Raw genomic sequence first — 20,623 nt, 5'->3', positions numbered from 1 at the left:
CTATCCCTGTTATTTTTTCATAGACAGAGGCATAAATCTGTCCATTTATCCTAAGGTTCATATCCTCAGTTAACATAAGAGAAAGCTGCTGTTCATCCATGAAGCCAAGGAGCCACTCTTCCCTCATTAGCAAACGAACAGAGACGCATCCTGCTTTTTCCATCCATGGCTCATTTGTGTGGCTACGGCCTTTAAACAGGAGCTTCGCCCCAAGATGATTCTCAAAGAGAGACACATTAATACAATGGACTTTATTAGCAATATATTCAGCTGTCTTCAGTCAAAAAACCAACTGTCTAATTTGTACTTTCAACCATAGCCAAAAGTGACAGTTTGAAGCGTTACAGTAAACATGTGAATGCTCTTCACAAATGAAGGAATCGATTTTTAAGTTTCTATACAGGTATATTATGCTAATGTCAGATAGAAATGTATCATTATGAATAATAAGCTCTAGTCACTTGATATGTTCTCAAACAGGATATAATAATCTCTCAAGCTTCCCCTAATCTATATATCCTCTTAAGAAGGAGATTAATTTTCATGCTCATTCATAAGCAAGTCACAGAGACTATGTAACAAACATTATCCAAATACATCTGAAGAATGTCTCATTTTTAACCCAGGAAGCATCCTCTCCAGAGGCCAAAGAGTCTCTTGTGGACAAGAAAAAATGTTTAACTTTTTTAGCTATGCTTCCTAAAATATTTCTCCATACAGCCTCAAGAATATGAATATGAAGTATTATAATAAATTATTACACACACTGTGGATACAGGTCATCGAAATTTCTCCCTGGGGATTAAAGAGAAAGCAAAAAAAAAAAAAAGCACTGTGAACTTCTTACTCTTCAATAGCACACAAACAGCAGTAAATTGGTTCTGCTGCGTCTCTGTATACTATTGACGTATTTCAGTAGATTACTGAGGGCATTAGGGGGTCATTACACTTCCTCTGTCACTGAAGTTAGAAGGAAACAACTGCTGGTAACAGCGCAGTCATTTTCCTTCAACTTTTCAAAGCCTTCCCCTCCTTACAGCCTAACATAACTGTAGGTATCTCATTACAGAATATGGTGCTTTTTAGCATACGTTTGTCCTCTTCTTTGTACTTACCTGCATGTGAGGATCTATGTTTATGAGAAGCTCTAACATGAAGCATGTGGGAGCTCTGTTATGTTACTTAGAGGTTTGTTTTAGGAGATGCTGCTCAGGTAAGAGTCAGATGCTGGTGCAGGCAGACTTATATTCAAGCAGCCTCCCTGGCCCTACCTGCTTTCTGAACTCCACAGACTCCACGTGTTTGTTCTACACTTCTCACTGCAGTGCTGTGAACAACTGTATCAAAAGCAAACAGGCAGATAAAGGCCATTTCGAAGAGACCTGACCGCATATCGCAGTAATGTGATATGCAACAACCTTGTGTGTGGCTGTAGGAAAAAAGATAGCCACTTGTGCAAGCCAGATGAATTCTCTGCAATCTAAAAGTAGATAAAAGAATACAGACGTTAGCCCCATTATTTAATTTACTACTAGGAAGCGTTCAAATGTTACTGTAGTGACTGTGGTACAAAAAAATCCTATTCAGAAATGAAAGAATACTATCTCCCTCATATTGTTCACAGCCATTATGTTTTCTTTGTTCTATTCATTCTTGAACAGATGTTGGAGCTGGAGGCTTGCAGCCAGTTTCTCAGTTTTAACCAATATATTTGATATGCTTCGGCATGGACTTCTAAAACCAGAAGCCTCTCTAATCCAGTGTGGAAAGCCCTCTTTGATTTTTAACAGAAAAATGAATACTTGGTCTTCCAACTAACAAGACTTCTGATTTAAAAAGGAAAGTGGGGTTAGCAATATGCTTTCTAGCATTTTTCCAATATTCTTTCATGAATACGTAAGTAACATTTTTAGTCTTAAAGATATTTTCTAGTTTCCCACATTTAGAAAGTTTCTGGCAGGAAATAATTTTATCATCTAGTATTAAAACATAGTATCAGGCAATATGCTCATACCAATTGTTCATTAAATACACTGTCTAGAAACTAAAACAATTTAATTGCCTAGTAACTCCTCTCTTTTACTATCATGATGAATTCAGTTTGTCAAGAGAGATTAAACTCATGAATCCTATTAAACTTATCACAGACTTGTTTTAATTTCAGAACACACCTTCTGGCTGGAATGCAGACTGCATCAGGTCCAAGGCTAAATGAAAAAGCCAAGGTGTTTTCTTGTAAGCACTCACTAGTCCCACCGTGTACCATAGGGGGTTCAGGGTTTGGGTATTCGAAATCTAAGCAAAAGGAGAAGAGCCACGTAGCCCCTTGGTGCAGGCCTACATGTTCCTAGCTAGCAATGCCACTACCAGTAACACAGCAATAACTCTGTGGGTTACTTTACGTAGGTCTGCCCCAGCATGGCTTCCTCTCCCCAGCATTTTCAAACAGCTCTAGGCAAGATCCTACCACCGAGTATCACGGTGGAAACCCAGCACAGACGCTCAAAGTATGGGAACAAGGAAAGGGAGGGGAAAGAGCTGAACTCAGCAGCAGTGCTTGAGAGCTGGTATGGCAACAGAGCTGGGGCTGAACTTAGAAGTAGTGAAGAACTGAACACAGGGTAGAGCTCAAGGGCGTTACCTGTTTGCAGCTTCTCACTCTTCCTTCCCTTTAAATGCAGCCTCAGAAGATGAGGACTAAAGCTATCAGCACAACTTTCCCAGCTTGCATCCCCTCCTACACAATTGCCTCTAGAGCAAAGTGCTCTCTTTATAAACCAGCATGCCTAAATCAGATGTGGGACCCCTTCTGTTTTCTCTACATCACCCATCCTGCAAAGATTCAGGTAGACCCACGTTCTTTCTGGGTCACCTAAGGAATCACAAGGTCACGATTTCTCAGTCTCTAGGACTGAGAAAACCCCTGCTGCTATTGTAAGTGTCATTGATCAGGAATAATGCAGTTGCAAAAAGGGTCATTTTCTTCCTTTCTTGCTGGACATTTTTGAAAGGGAGAAATTGATGCACATACAAGCTTTTGAAGTTTTCCCACTAGGAAATGCCAGTTTTCCATTGGTTTTGTTTACTAACAAAACCTGAAGTGAAATTACTTATCCCCATTTAGAGAAATAAACCTGGAAAATATAAGAATTGGGTTGGGAGAGCGAAATGGAAGTAAAGAAATCCAGAAAGCAAGGATTTCTGAAGTGAAGGGGAAATTGCAAAATCTGACATCCCTGACAAGATATACTTGATAAAACTGTACTTTCAGAATAATCCTCTAAATACTGTCTTCTTGCTGTATCGCTCACCACAGTCAGGACTCCTTTCTTGCTGAGCAGGTATAGCCTGAGGCTCTTTGTACCCAGGCATGCACGTGACTCCGACTTCTTTTCTGGAATCTGCCTTCATATTACACTACATTCTTAACACTCTCCTAACATCAGGAGATAAGGAAAGTGAAGTACTGCCCTAAACCTTTGTCCAACAAGTAGTGGCTATTTCTTGGCCTCTATTTACAAATTTACAGCCAATACAGAACAATAGCTTTCTTCATTTCTGGGAGTGGTTGGAAACATTTAGCCTCTTTCATAGCAAGGTCATTTTCTTTGGGCAAGCAATGATAGAATTAGCATCAGCTTTTTCAAACAGTAAAACCCCATGTTTTGTAGGGATCTTACAAGCCTCTGAAAGGTGCAAGAGGAGGCAATGGCAACTGTTCGAGCAGGTAAGCATTTTCATTTGCCTGCTAGTTTACCTGCTTACAGCCCTGCAAGAAAATAGTACGATCTGTCATCTGCATTACTGCTCTCCACAAATTGCACAAGTTAATTGACAAAGATCTCCCCCGTTCTTGATATTACTTCAGCCCAGAATTTTAATTTACTAGAGGCTTCTTTCAAGTAAAGTTAGGAGAAGAGGGAACACAAGTTTTACACTGGTAACAGTAATTACAATAAAGAATCTGTGCTGTGACATTATGGCAAAGAACTTGCACCTTAGAACAAAACACAAATAAACATAAAGGGTGGCAGTGCTAATTCTGGAAAACCAAAAACTGAACCATTCAGTACAACTACTATCTATTAGCACTTCTACATATCCCAGAGAGTTTCACAGCACATACTTTAATTTCCCCAACTGCGTCCCGTTATCAGAAGAGACATGAACATTTGTGTATAATTGTGGTTAGAAAAACATCAAAAATTTTATTAGGTTCCTACCCAGGGATTCAAATACAGCCTGCTGGGTTTTGGATGTCTCTTTCTTGCACCAGCAAGCGCTCAAGCCACACCACCCAAGTTGCAAAAGGCAAAGGCAGGGACTGAGAGAATGAAGAACCACCCACTGTAGGAGAAGATCAGGTTCGAGACCATCTAAGGAACCCGAAGGTGCACAAGTCCACGGGACCTGATGAAATGCATCTGCATGTCCTAAAAGAACTGGCGGATGAAGTTGCTAAGCCACTATCCATTATAGTTGAGAAGTCGTGGCAGTCCGGTGAAGTTCTCACTGACTGGAAACGGGGAAATATAACCCAATTTTTAAAAAGGGAAAAAAGGAAGACCTGGGGAACTACAGGCCAGTCAGTCTCACCTCTGTGCCGGGCAAGATCATGGAGCAGATCCTCCTGGAAACTATGCTAAGAATATGGAAAACAGCCAACATGGCTTCACTAAGGGCAAATCACGCCTGACCAGTTTGGTGGCCTTCTACGACGAGGTTACAGTATTGGTGGATAAGGAAAGAGAGAGATTGATGTCATCTACCTGGACTTGTGCAAAGCATTTCACACTGTCCTGAATGACATCCTTGTCTCTAAATTGGAGAGACATGGATTTGATGCGTGGACCACTCGGTGGATAAGGAGTTGGCTGATGGTCACACTCAAAGAGTTGCGGTCAACTGCTCGATGTCCAAGTGGAGACCAGGGACGAGTGGCATTCCTCAGGGGTCTGTACTGGGACTGGTGCTGTTTAACATCTTTGTTGGTGACATGGACAGTGGGATTGAGTGCACCCTCAGCAAGTTTGCCGACAACACCAAGCTGTGTGGTACGGTCGACGCGCTGGAGAGAAGGGATGCCATCCAGAGGGAACTTGACAGGCTTGAGAGGTGGGCCCGTGCAAACCTCATGAAGTTCAACAAGGCCAAGTGCAAGGTCCTGCACGTGGGTCAGGGCAATCCCAAGCACAAATACAGGCTGGCCTGAGGATGGATTGAGAGCAGACCTGAGGAGAAGGACTTGGGGGTGTTGGTTGATGAGAAGCTCGACGTCACCTGGCAACGTGCGCTTGCAGCCCAGAAGGCCAAACCATATCCTGGGCTGCATCAAAAGAAGCGCGACCAGCAGGTCGAGGGAGGTGATTCTCCTCCTCTACTCTGCTCTGGTGAGACCCCACCTGGAGTACTGCATCCAGCTCTGGGGCCCTCAACATAAGAAGGACATGGATGTGCTGGAGCGAGTCCAGAGGAGGGCCACAAAGGTGATCAGAGGGCTGGAGCACCTCTCCCATGAAGACAGGCTTAAGGAGTTGGGGTTGTTCAGCCTGGAGAAGAGAAGGCTCCAGGGAGACCTTATAGCAGCCTTCCACTACCTGAAGGGGCCTCCAAGAAAGCTGGAGAGGGACTTTTTGCAAGGGTATGTAGTGATAGGCAATGGGTAATGGCTTTAAACTGAAAGAGGGTACATTTAGATTAGATATAAGGAAGAAATTCTTCACGATGAGGGTGGTGAGGCACTGGCACAGGTTGCCCACTGAAGCTGTGGATGCCACATCCCTGGAAGTGTTCAAGGCCAGGTCGGATGGGGCTCTGAGCAGCCTGGTCTAGTGGAAGGTGTCCCTGCCCATGGCAGGGGGCTTGGAACTAGATGATCTTTAAGTTCCCTTCCAACCCAAACCATTCTATGCTTCTATGAAATTCTTTTAAGGTCTGCATCTGAACAGACTTTTGTGGTCGCTCTCTTTTAGAGAGAAAGAGAAACTAAAGGCCCAGGGAAGTGAAAGCATGTGCTCAGAAACAATAGCAGAGCAGGGTATGAGCCCATGTCTGCAGATTCCTTGATTTTGGTGATCATGCCAGTAAGGCGTGACACTTTCTGAACCTCAAATTTTCATATAAATCCAAGCAAAGGGAGGCTAAAGTGACGGAGAAGATGAGGGAGAAAGAATGACATTTCTCTACCATGTATTTTCCCATAGTTTGCTTGTAGAAAAACATTTACATTTCATGTTTATCAACTTCCACTTTCCTCCTTCACTTATCATACTAAGTGAAAACTTGCTGATTTACTTGAAACGTATGTTGTTACCAGTTATCGCTTGCCTTGATTCTATTCTTTTTGTCCTCCCCTTAAGAAACAGGAAAGGACAGTGCAGGGAGGTAGAGTATATATGTGCTTTGGGTGAGGGAAGAGGACAGAGGATTTGCTGCCTTATAAATGACTTAATGCCAATTAAGTGAGCAAGTCAGAAACCTCTAAGAAAATGGCCTTGTGGATGATGTGAGAAGCTCTGTGGAAAATCACCTCTGTTGCTGAAGTTCTGTGCAGGTACCAAGTTTTAATGTTTCCACAGAATTGGAAACACTCACTGTTCTCATGATTCATTTTGTGAAACGATGCCTAGGTCTGACTAGTTGTGCTAGCTAACCCTCTACTCCAGACACGTTCATCTTTTAACCTGAACAACAGGAAATGAGAGAAGATTCTGTAATAGTCATCTTGGTGCTTGTAGCAACAAACCTACACCCAAAGCCTGAAGGAGTTAAACAAGAGGCAGCCTTTCCAACACTGTGTTGTCCTTTGATGTGCAGGTAATCCATCTCTCCTGACCAACCCTCTACACTGCAGCCAAGCTGACAGGACCACATAAAGCGGCGAGGGTTTGAACCATAACCCCAGTCCATCTTCTCCAAGCAGGACGACCTGAAGCTTTGCCCAGGTCAAAGATGCATCTGTAGAGCTTCTCATCTTTTCACGCAGGGAAGGGAAGCCATGAGATGAGAGACACACTTCTTGCTTGCTGTGTAGAATTTCTCACGTACAAGCCTCACCCTCCAGAGGTCTTTCAACATCAGATGCTCCCACTTCCAAGAAAGCTCTCAGCTTTGAGAGCAGAGTCTCGGTTCACAGGGCTGTTTTTCTTCTTACTCCTGTAGACAGGCTCACTCTCTCTAGGTGGTAAATTATTCATTCTACACATTCTCAGTCTAGGTCCTGGCATCGTGTATACTGTTTAATGCTGCAAAAACAATATATTCTGAAAGCTATGGTAGTCTGTGGCAAGCTGTAGAATTTTGAATCCTTTTTCTAGCTATGCAACTTACCCATTTTTACTGTTTCTTTTCAATTAAACGTAATTTCTGAACAACAGCACACTATTTTAGAGGACAGTAGCCTGCAGGAAGGATTAAGGTATGTTGTAGTTAGTCTCCTTAACACTGTAAAGCCAAATACATATTAATGTTTTATTTGCTAATAATGTCTAGGTGTTATACAGGTATCCAAACTAAAACATCAAATCAACTATGTTTCCATAGTTTTGAAAACAATTATAAATGCTTGCTAAAATGTTTTACAACTGACTGGCATTCTACAGTTGAAAGACAATGAAAGCCTCTCTCCTCCAGAAATTAAGTTTTAAAAGAGTAAGCTATTTTGTATCACAAATAGTGTGGCCAGCAGGAGTAGGGAAGTGATCATCCCCCTGCACTTGGCACTGGTGAGGCCGCACCTCAAATACTGTGTTCAGTTTTGGGCCCCTCACTACAAGAGAGACATTGAGGGGCTGGAGCGTGTCCAGAGAAGGGCAACGAAGCTGGGGAAAGGTCTGGAGCACAAGTCTGATGAGGAGCGGCTGAGGGAACTGGGGTTGTGTAGCCTGGAGAAAAGGAGGCTGAGAGGAGACCTCATCGCTCTCTACAACTACCTGAAAGGAGGTTGTAGTGAGGTGGGAGTTGGTCCCTTTTCCCAGGTAACAAGCGATAGGACAAGAGGAAATGGCCTCAAGTTGCACCAGGGGAGGTTTAGACACGATATTGGGAAAAAATTTCTTCACTGAAAGGGTTGTCAAGCATTGGAACAGGCTGCCCAGGGAAGTGGTTGAGTCACCACCCCTGGAGGTATTTAAAAGATGTGTAGATGTAGTGCTCAGGGACATGGTTTAGCGATGGACTTGGCAGTGCTAGGTTAACGGTTGGACTAGATGATCTCATGGGTCTTTTCCAACCTAAATGATTCAATGATTCTATTCTATGATTTTCCCCAATTTCATTGTTACTACACACATACTGAGAGTTAAGTATTTGCAGAATCTAGACTTTCCACAACAACTTAAATCTTTAGCGTCTGTAAGGTGTTGTGTGCACTCATGATGCTTTCTCTGAACAAGGAATAAGAGAAGTCCATTTGTACATTCAAAGACTATATTAATTTTCTTTTTTGGTAATCAGAAGGTTACTAATCCCCATTAGATTTTAAAATTTGGCAACAGAATATCCACACAATACCCTGTCCTCTAATATGTCCATTCTGGCCTAATTTAAAACAACTGTTGTTCCTAGGCATAGAGCAGAAAGCAAGGACAAAAATGAATGCTAATAAGCCAGCCTCCACCTCATTGCCAGTTAAAGCCCTGGGTTGCTTCATTGAATCTGAATTCTGTTCCCTTTCAAAGGCCAGTCATAGCATTGACTCATTCCTGTGACCACACAGGAGCAGGCGTTCCTCTTCAAGTTTGGATTGAAACTCTCTTATTATTTAAGGGATGGGAAGGAATGAAATTATGTGCTAGTCACTTCTGTGCTCTACTACTGCCTTAGATGGATTAACACAAAATTCAATTTCATGCTAATCATCCCAAGTCTTTGCCACATGTAGTAGAAACGGGTCCTACTGTGCCCCGAGTGCTGCAAAAGCCACCTTCTTTCAAGAAATTATCACTGCAAGACTCTTCTCCTCCTCCTGGCAGTCTCATTCTCACCTCCACCACTGTGCTTAGGCACAGGTACTCTGACCTAGCTGCAACCAGAGGAGAAAGTAAATCCCCCGCTATAACAGATGCTGTACAAAGGATGGATAAATCACCATCAGCAAGAGTTCACTTCTCTTTCATACATAGAGACGGACTTGTTGAATGTCTGAATTCTGGAAAAGCAGAATCCAGGGACACCCTCCTTGGCAACAAGCACAGTAGAGGCAGGCATTGGGAAATCCCTACCATTGGAACAAACAAGCATTATTTAAATTTGGACAGTGGTGGATATCTGGGTTTATTTCAAAACAAGCATTGCATCAGTTCAGTGTCTGCAACACATTGCAAGAAATCAGGTCTCTTCACTGCACAGAGTATCGATAGGAGAGAGGGGGCAATGTATGGGGAAGAAGAGATCTGAAGTTCAACAGGGCTGAAGCAGGAGCTCAAAAATAGTTTAAAAAGCAAGCACAGCATCCTCCAAGATTGGTTACACACGGGTCCAGGGACAATTGTGAAGTTACTGGGAAGTCTAGAGGTGGGGAGTGAGTATTCTTATTCGCAGCTCTTTTTAGGCCTGGGGGGGAGGAAAGAAGGGAGCAGAACGATACAGTGCACAGCAGGTTGGGGCTGCTGTGCACTAGCCAAGCAAAACCTGCCTCTGGTGGCTGCTCTTCATTTTCCCTCCTCAGAGGTGCTTGCAGGTGGTTCACACTTTCCCTTGCTTTGACTTCTGCGCTCTTCTTTCAGCTGGCCACTGCGAGACACAAGGGTTTGCAAGAGGGAACAGCACCATCCAGCTCCTAGCGACAAAATAACTTGCTCTGCCTCCGCTTTCAGGATCCTCCTCCTCCTCCTCTTCACTCCTTTGTGCTGGAGAGAGATCGCACACCACAGCCCCAAAGGATGTGGACCTCTGTGCATTTCCGTGGAGCAGAAGCTGCCCCTCCATATAAGCTTTCTGATAGGACTGTAGACAAAGTATAGGACTCCTATATGGCTGGTACTCAATGCTCTCGTAGCAAGCCATAGCATTTTGAGACTTCAGCCTTAGCCAAGGAAAAACCTAGAACATCTCTATAGCTTTCTGCAAGTTGCCTTTAGCTAGAGGTACTTTTAAATTATGAGCCTTACAGATTATTCAAACTGTTCCTCTGGAAGAAAATAAAACATGTGATAACTCATTTTGGACAGGCAAAAGCATTCCAAAAATTATGAGCATGATTCATTTGAACATGATAATAAACAAAGGGATTTTCTTCAAAGACAGCTGGTAAAAGGCAAAACACTCCCAATAGGTCCCAGCGGCTGCTTTGTGCCGTGCCACTAGGCTTCTTATGAGAAGGCCTAATCAACATGAGAGTCTTTAAAATCCTGTTTGTCAGACTGCACCAATAGTCATATCATGCTCTCCTTTTGCCCTGCCCATCCCTATGTAGCTGGGTGAATAGTGAAGAATGTTTCTTCAATGATTTATTCAGTAAAGATCACAAATTAATCAGATAAATTATTCAAGACATTAGTTGCTGCTCACATTGCAAGAAAGAAATTGAGCTCCTGAGAACGTTACACACAAAAAGGTTGGGCCTACAAAACAGCTTTGCCAAATCTTAAGCAGACTATTATTTAGCAATCCCCATGCCCAAATAGCTCCTACTGCCCAGAGAAAGGCCAGTACAAGAGACAAAATAGAGGTTTGCTCTCCAGCATCAAAATGGGGAAAAAATACATATATTTATCTTAAAGGTCGGTTCAGTCATTGAATAGTTGCCTAGCAACATTTCCTAGCAACACCACTGCAGAAAAACCACAGCGAGCACTCTCCTACAAGTCAATTAGAAATGGTAATTTGTATGGGAAGATCCCACCGTCCATTCCAATTAGAAACAACAATTCTTTCCTCATCGCCATTCTTTTTTATTAGAAGCTTTGTAAATTTATCCCTTGCTCCATTTTGCTTTGCTTTCCTTCACTTCTCCTTCCCAGGTAACAAAACTTTACATCAGCAGCAAGTCAATGTCGACAGTATTAGGAGCAACACCTAAAAATATAATACAACCCATTCATCTTCATTTCCAAATCAATGATCGGTTTCTTCTATTCTGCAAAAGAGGCTCAAGAGACACAGCTGGCTCTTCAGTACTCTTCAGATGTGGAGATACTTTCAAAGGAAGAGTCCTACAGCAAGCTGTAATTCTAGCACTAGAAGTTGCATTGTGCTTCCCAAAGTTCACACGGCTGTAGCTGGGTAACTTCTCTTCATGTCCTGAAGCATAATACAATTAGGGAATGTGGTATTGCACCAGTAAACTACTATACTTTTCTGTGTCATAGAGTCTGTAAGCAATAGCAATGGGTAAGAACAGTTTGTTTTAAAAAGAAGTAATTAAAGTGCTTGGTAATTTCATGTCATTTAATGCAATGTGTTCTGAAATGAGATTTGAAAACTAAAAAGCCAGGGAAATCCTTGAGATGGGAATGATCACATATTTGAAACCTTTCATACTTGAATCTGTCAATCTCAGGAATGAAATTAAATGAAGAGAAAGAGGAAAGAAGAAAGTGATCCTGTGTGGGCTGGTGACTGATCGAGGTTTAAACAGTCTCATTTACTGATCTCTCCAATATACAGTAATGATAAAAAATAGATTTCCTGCTGTCAAATGACCATAATTTTCTAGTTGTTTACCCTCTCCAGAGCCGAAAAGCTATCTCCTACTTAATTGCTTGCAAAAACTATTATATGCTTTCATTAGTGTTTTTCATACTCACTCCCTCCTTTATATAAATTGCCAGTAATTTGAGGGAGACAAGCTTCAACAGAACACTTACTTACAGACCTCACCCATAACCTACTCACATTCCTGACAAGCTGAAAACTCACAAAAACTTAAAGAATTAGAGAAGTCCCTTGAGCATCTTAGATCCTGGAATATGTTTTCCTAGCACTGCTGTCCAAAAGCAAACAACACTGCTGACCTACACGTGGCCTGGGATGCCTTCACTACTGAAGTAACAGCCAATGCAAGCACTGTACTGCCACTGCTCAAAATCCTCTTTGGGAAAGAAGGAAAAAAGCTGAGGGTTGGGGCCAGCATGTACCATGAAGAAGATGCATTAGGCTGTTGGTATGTTTGGAAGTTACAAGTCCTAGAACACTAGGCAAGGGGGCAGGAAGAGAGTAAGTTTGCCTCATCTGTCCCCCTGCCTCAGACAGGGTCAGCTGTGACCCACATCACTCCCAAAAGGTGTTTACCCAATGTGACCTTAGTAGCCACCAGTGATGAAGATGCAGCTACCTCCAAAGACAAATCATTTCAGTGCCTCATTAACTCAGCCATTAATGGCAAAGCTTTGCCGTATTTGAAGTCCTTTGACTTCACTCAAGACTCTCTTAAAAAAGAAATTCTTTCAGAAGAATTCACATGGTCCACAGGACATCTGCCAAAACTTCGTTTCTATTCACAAGGGAATTTCTGCTTTTCCCAGATTCCAAATCCTGATGCATGCGTGCAATTGCGACCTGTCTCTTCCCCTTACGACACAGGTTGAGCTGCTGCTCGGGGCTATTTTCTGGCCATCCTCCTACAAAAGATACCCTCAGTTATCAACATTTCCAACAAGGTATGGCTGCTTTGCAGTGGGAAAACATGGCAGGCATGTCTGGAAGTATCTGACTTCAAGTTGAGAAATTATACTACAGATATTACAGCTTTAGCAGCATCAGCTTTATAGACACTATTAAGAGAAAGCTTATTAGTCTGTCAAGCCTATGTGGTGAATCTGCAACCCTCCGGCTGACTACAGCTAGCTACTTCCTTCATAAAGCCCACAGCAAAATTATTCAATAGTAACATAAGGGGTAAAAACCACAACTGTGTGTTTTAATGTATAGCTTGTCAAAGTTATTTGAAAGGTCTATATAGCCTTTAGCAAGGAAAAGGTTCCCCACAGTTGCCTGAGAGCAATGTATTTGGTAATAAGGCAGTATAATCAAAACGCAGACCTTCCTCCATAGCGAACACATTTTGACGCTCTGATTTATGTGACAGTATCCTGCGTCAACTAGAGCTGGGAGATGGATCTGCCTACACCTTTCCTTTAAAGTGAACAAAGTAAAAATACCAAAAGAGCATTGAATCTCCAGAGCTAGCCTGGGAGAAAACAAACCAAATCAGGTTAAATTCTGCAACAGCAAAAACATAAATGCACAGAGTGTGATGGATTCAAATAAAAGGGTCCGAAACAAGTATTACCATTGCCGGGTGAACACGCAAAGAGGGAGGCAGGGATAAACCAAGGGGCTCCTCTCTCCTTATCACCTTCTCAGCCTCTCCAAGAGTCAGTGCTCCCTACTCTGAGGCTGGGCTGTGGGTCTGCTCCCCATTCCCCTTGCTGTCCCCCGTTGCTGCTCATGGGGTGCTTGCCATGCACCTCAGTCTCTCCCAGCTGACCACTGCAGCTCTCCCTGAAGGAAGCAGCCCTCTTGCACAGGATCAACCCAGGGATGAACAGAGGCAGAGGGGTACCTTGCTCTCTTTTGCGCAAGCACACCTTTTAAAAAACAAAGCAAACCATGAAGAGTGAACAAGCAAACCACATCCTCCCAGCTAGAACCACCAACAATCCCATATGTCCATGCTGGACATGGATCCAGCTTCACAAAAGTTAAATGCAGTTAAGTGGTTAGAAGTTACTCTTCCAATGCCACGATTTGGGATTATGTAAATTCTTTAAGAGCACAGGGAGCGATTTATAGCCTTTTACCAAAACTGCAGCACTGAAACTGTGTTTGCTCATCCCTCAAAAGGCCAGAGAAGACTTTTACAAAAGAAATGAAAAGGTAAGATTTGAAAGGCAATTTTAGAATTTAAATGAGAAAGTAGTGATTATGCCTTCAGCCCTTCATGACAGACAGAAGGGCTTTGTTATGAAGTTAGGCTGGAACCAGCCCAATTCAACTATCAGAAAAAAAAGAAAGAAAATAGAAAAAACAAAACAAACAACTTCTCTGCATTAAAAACTTCGTCACGCTAACAGTCCAGAGATCCAAGACGCCCTCCCTCACAGGAATGGGAGGGCAAGCGAATAGGTCACTGGAGAGCCCCATTTAATCCTGAAAATTTTCAAAGCACCCGGAAAGGATCCTGTAGAGTAATACACTGGCAAGATGAAAGACATTACAGTCTGTGCATCCCAAATTCCTTTATGTTCTTCAGACGCACTCAGCCATGGCAAGCACCAACTGCTCCTCTTCTCAGCGGAGTTAGCCGCTCTGTACTGACCCCGCTGCAGTCCCAGGGACTCAGTAACTCAGCTTTATCCATGCTTATTTGACATGGATGAACTGGAGTCAGAAGACAGGACGGAAAGAAAACAAGACGACAGAGCCAGAGGATGGCTCCCTGAGGCCACAGCCCAAGAGGGGCAGTGGGCTCCCTCCCAGCACCCCATGCTGTCACTAGCTCGACCTGTAGGCTCCCAAAGTCCCCACGGGTACAAGCTACCCCAACTCCTTCAGGAGAAAGCACACACACTTAATTCTGTTTTGCTTTTTGGTAGCTAAGGAAGAGGAATCCTCCCTGTGCCCAACAGGGAAAAAAGTATAGAATAAAATGCAAGTTCAAAAGTCTACCTTTGTTACAAAGAGAAAAAATGCGTGTAAAGAATATTGGGGGGCAACTATAAAATAAGCCCAGGTCACTGACGAAATCTGATAGCCTCTGGGCAAAACCCACAAGCTTTCCTGGAGACATCTATCCTGAATATCATGTCCATTCTTGTTTTAAGTTCTCCTTTTACTGAGAAACCCAAGTGCCTAAATGGTTATTTGTGGAATACTAATAGCCACAGTTTGCAATTGAAATTAAGACATACTGCAGCAGAAACCATGCAGACAATCCTTTTTGTAAGTTGGAGAGTAGAGATAGGATGCAAGCTGCTAAATTTCAGGCAGCATAGCTGTGGCAAACAACCCCAACGTTTTATTTGAGCACACTGCCACTACGCACAGGAGCTTCGACTCGTGGATAACATACAAACTCCCACCTAAGCTTCCCAAAGCTTCCACATTCAACGCAAGTTCACTGTTCACTAGACACACACAGGGTAAGACATTGGCCAAATCTTTACTGACAACAGAAATTTAGTACCATCACCTTGACGGGGCGGGGGGGGGGAGGCGGCTGCTCAAAGCCAAGTCTCTGATCCATGCATTAGGCTTAACCTAAGGGGGGGGGGGGGGGGGGGGGGCAGAACGGGTAGAATCTGTCCCTTCTATGGATCAAAAGACTTCAGTTTCCAAAAATAGTTGTTTTGTTTAAGAGGACTGCACATTTGTCAAGTCCTCTCTTGCCAAAGGAACTACAAGTTCTTTGCAGAAAACAGTCTCACACAACAGTACGTACAGAAAGATGTAAAATAGAATCGTAAAAAAAACTAGTTTTCTTTAGCACATTGATGTTCAACAGCAGGTATTTTCACAAGAGGCTAGCTCCATGCCTTCCTCGAGAGAGAAAAAACAGTTTAGGACTGGAGAGAGAGAAATCTGAATGCACTTGCAACTGATTCTCTGAATCTTCAGTAGCTTAGCGCTAAATGAGTGCAACTGTAACTGCCTGTGTTTCGAAACTACATAAAGATTTTATTTATGAGCAGAGTGGCCAACTCTCTCTCTCTCACTTTCCCTGTCCATTCTTTGTAAAGCCTAAAAAAATAAAAGGAGCGAGTGGAGACCTCCCAGGTTCAGGTGGAGCAATACTTCCATTTGCTCCAACTCCTTTCTTCAGGCAGTTTACCTTCACAGACTTCAGTTAGAACACCACTACTTGCCAGCTGATCAGACATGCAGGATTTGGGTGGATTCCCATGCCTCTGACACAAGGCTGCACACAACTCTTCCAGCAAGCCAGGGGAGCATACAGGAGTTTGGCATGTCACTTCCCCATTCTCCTAGGGAGGTGCGAGGGAGCAAAATCTGCTGCTGAGATTCAGCATCTGCTAACTTGCACATTTTTCCTTAGAGAAAGGAGAACCAGGGGAAGAAGTTTTGCAGAGAACATTTTTTGCCTCGTCTGATTTTGCCTTATTATATGTCAGGGTGCAGTCTGTTTCCGTCAGTATCTTCTCAGAAATGACTCACGAACAGAAGGTAAGGCTAAGGCGAGTTGAAGTCCCCTCTGAAATTTCACAATACTGAAATGCAAGATCATCCACAGGAACACGGATCAGCTGTAACAGTGGCAAAGATCTAAGATGTTTGGTAAGCCTGAAGTAGCGGGCACAGCTACCCAAAGATGAAAAGCATTTGGGAGGTGACACAGCATAGTGATGACTCCCTGGAAAGAACTGCTGCTCTAAAAGGCATAGAGAAACCAGAATTCCAAATGGCAAATCTCAAGGTGTTCAAGTATACCTACACCAGAACCATCCACATGTTTCAAGCCACATGCAAGGGCTGGGGGAAAATGTAAAGTCTGTTCATACAGCTTTATAGCGCAAAGGACCAGCTCTGCATGACTGGAAGTGCTTAACAATGCGCCAATTAAGCTGTTCTGCACCAGTCTGCAATGGGAGATGGGAGAGAAGAACCATGCTCCACTGTTCAGAGCATCCTGCACCACGAGCACCCATTCCTGGGTAGAAAGTTTAGTAACTGCTTCCGCTGGGAATGTCTTTCCCCACTCTCTCCCCTGTCCCTGGATTAAAAAAAAAAAAAAAGAGAAAAAAAGCCTCTTTGCAGCCTTGTTACCTCTCAGGATTCAGCACCCCTTCCTGCTGAAGACAGCAGGACTGTTCAGCCAGAGGCTTCAGCAGGAGTGTAGGTGGCTACGGGCAGGGATTTTGCTAACAGTTATGCAAAACTTTTTGCATGCGTTGGATCACCCAAATCTTTACCTAAAAGGCAAGAAAAGAAAAAAGGCATGTTGAACTGCGATACATTGGCAAATGGTCTCGAGCAATAGAAAAAAATAGAGGTAGGAGCGTGGCTATATGCCAGATGAATATTCGTCACAAGAAGCCATTTTCATCTGCCCTGCTTTGGATGAGGTAAATGTGCTGAAGGTAACTGCAAACCCTTAGGCACCATTGCAACGGGCTAACACCAGAAGCTTAATTTAAGATCACAGGACGCCTTATCTGTAGCTCTTGCTATTGTGCAATTGCTATGGTATCCGTATGCAGAGAAAAAGGGAGCATTAGCGAGTGTAATGAACATATTTCTTCCCTAAACTATGTCCTTGGAACACCTCAAGAGTGGCTTAAAGCACAGGCCAAGAAGTCTGAGTGGTTATTGCATTGAAGGGACGAGACCTGAAAGGCTCCAAGGATGAGAAATGCTAACTATTGTGATAACCACAAACTGATCTTAAAACAGATACCACGATAAAGAGAAAAGGATGGGCACAGTCTTCAAAGGACAGTCATTTTTCATTGCCTATCAGCAACAGTTCAATTATAGCACATGATCTCCCCATGTGCCATAATTACACTTTCAGCTGTGCTCACAGGGAAGTATTTCTCAAAGCTAGTTTCCATTTGAGTGGAAGTGACTAACTCCCTGCTACACATGCCGCAAGGCGGACATGGGACTGAACGGGGATGACTGGGTCATGCTGGGAGGGGGCATGGAACTAGATGATCTTGAAGGTCCCTTCCAACCCAAACCATTCTGTGATCTTCTATGATCTATGATCTTCTACATCAAATTAATTAAAAGCATAAAATTATACACTTGCGTGCACACCTTGAATAGTTCTTTTCGTGTTAGCCTTGATGCAAGGCCTGGATCTGCCTGGATCCAGTGGCAATTACTTTACAAATTAGAGCACTCATGTAGCCCAGATACAAAATAATCCTTCATGTTCATGTACTAATAATGTATTTCTGAAAACGAAGTGGGGGAAAGGCCTGGGGCACAAGCCTGGAAAGCACGCACAGAGCACATATGTGGAGGTTGCAGGTTAATCTATTAACAAACAATAAGCACCTGTGTGCCATCGCAAGGAAAGTAGATGAAGGCCTAGAACATCCAATCCAGTACACTTCGTTCTGCTGAAGGGAAATAGCCACAAACAGCTGCTATTTCTTGCCAAGATGGCCAGCAGATCTGCAGATCCTTTAAAAACAAAAGGCAACCCATGCTGTTAAATGTCCCTTTACCACCCTTCTGGCTGCTGGAGCTCCACGATTGCCACCTGCTTCCTAAACAACCCAAGCACTCCAGAAAAGAATAAAAAAATGGATCAATTCATACAAAGAAACAGAGCATCCAGCAAGTGATAGTACATATCTTTAACCCTGGTGCTTGCATTAAAGTTTTATGCAAGTTATCCCTAACCTACCGTGCTTGCACCAAAACAAATGCTTGTTTTACACTGTATTGCTCTCTTCCTACAGACCCTTCACTACATTGCTCCCTCACTGCCTCCCCACTGCCAGACCTTGCAATACTTGGCACTCCCCGACTTTTTTGGTGGTCTTTGAAGCTCAGGATTTCACTAATTCATTTCCATGCTTTATTTCTTTTAAGAATTCCTTCGTGAAGTCTGCTCAGTCTTGGGAAGCAACACTGCGCTAGTGTGTGCCTTTTATAACCAGGAGCTCAAGCGTGAAATGGGAGAAAGACTGAGCATACGTATACTCACACTATAGCATAAATGAGTTGGAGAATAGAGCTCACATGAGAGATGGGGAACAGCTTCCTGGCCTAGAAGCAGCTTTCCATTCAGGAAGATGAAAATTGATTTCTCCGCTTTGGTTCAATTAATTACTGTAGCCATCCCCATGTGACTAAGTAGAGTAGATGCTTTAGACTGACAGATTTTCTGCCAGGAGCTTCAACAGTAAGTGGGGCTGGAGGCTGCCATTCATACCAGTGCAGTGCCAGAGCCAGGTTGGCTTTCACTGGGCTCCATCATCCCTAGAGCCCGCATTTTTCTTCATCTTCAAGCAACTCACGAACAACTTTCATACCCACCTTCACCAGCAAGCCATACTTCAAGGCGATCAACAAAATCCAGGATGTCACCATCCATAAGTGCCTGCTGCCTTGCCATCACCTCTTGGGGCTCTTTTCCCTACTCCTGTTAAAACCCGACTACAAACAGTTTTGCAGCTCTCTTTTATTATGCACTGTGACCACTATGCAATTTCTCCAGAGCAACTCCTCCTCTAGTTCATAGGAGTCTTCTCTTCTGGGGTGAAGACAATGATTTCTGCAGAGAGGTGGCATGACCTCAGGAACAAGTCAAGCCAGCTTGTGACTCAGTTCAATCAATCAAACATGAAAATAATATTCTGCACCTATCCTCCACGGATTTTGTAACAAAGCTTCTAACCCTTGAATTACAGGCCACATTCTGATTCCCTGCCTTTAAATTATTAGGCCAGGATATGTACAAGTTTCTGCTACACGGAACACAGTCTAAGATTCTCAAAGCTGAGTATTCTATTCATTTGAATTGGGACTAGTTGAGTTAAATTGATTTTTTTAATGCGTTTATCCTCCATAGGGACTTTTTTTTTCTTAAATGCTGAAACTGTGCCTATCCAATACTCATTACTGAAATGCATGGAAAGCTGCCAAAAGAAGCGATGCCTTCTGGACTAAACAAGGGATTTATTACTGAGAAACCACAGCACAGGGTAAGAATCCATCACAAACTTATTGATTTAAACTGATTGTAAGTAATCACACACAATTTATATTAAGTGAAACATACTGCCATCTAATTTAGAGTAAGTGAATTGAATGCTACTACTCTGAATTCTGTTTAAAAGCAAACTCTAATTGATATCCAAATAGAAATAATTGAAGCTTTCAGAAAACATGAATAAAATATTCCATTATCTCTGTTTATTATGTATTGATAGGTCATTTTTACCTATTTAAAAATAGTTAGACAGTAATTATAGTATTATATTTCAGCAGAGATTTATATGTAAGCCTGAGGGCAAGTTAAATAGAATTGGACAAGTACTGCACCTACAGTATGGATAAAATAATTTGATAGGTGGGATGCAGTTTACATGACTTCAACTTGCTCTTAATATAGAAGCCTCAAACTTTGCCTATTTCATCATATTTTGGGTGGAAAGTAAAGTCATGCATTTTACTAAAGCACGATTCTCTCACCTCCAGAGGAAGCATCTCAGGATGAAAATTATGTTGTATGGCTGAAGTTATCACTGCAGCACCACATCTTCCCTCCAAGAACCCATTCAGGGAATTGTGCTTGTCAGTCTCCTTTGATATGTCACATAATTGGATCCCAATCCTCAGCAGTATTAGTCAGCCCTATAGCCAATTTTATTTCTAAATAAACATTTGAAGATATTTGCTGTTCTTTCAAACTGTCAATGTGTAAACACTGCCAGGAATAAAAAAAAAAAATCTTGTTCAGAATTATCTCTTACCCTCAGAAATTTGGCTTTCAATATTTAAGGATGTAAGAACATATTATTTTATTAATAAAATCAGTTACTTATAACAGGAGCACAGAGTGTGCCATGACTTTTAGTATAAAATTGGCTTCATTAGCTTTCAAAGACCAGAAGTCCACCTCAAACCGTTCCTCATGGAAACTCCTTCTCCAGTCATATTTAGTTAAAGACGGACATGTAATTTCTCAACAGGAGCACTTATG

This window comes from Mycteria americana, chromosome 15 (genome assembly GCF_035582795.1).
Source record: "Mycteria americana isolate JAX WOST 10 ecotype Jacksonville Zoo and Gardens chromosome 15, USCA_MyAme_1.0, whole genome shotgun sequence".
In the NCBI taxonomy this organism is placed as follows: Eukaryota; Metazoa; Chordata; class Aves; order Ciconiiformes; family Ciconiidae; genus Mycteria; species Mycteria americana.
Note: the sequence above shows the minus strand (reverse complement) of the source record.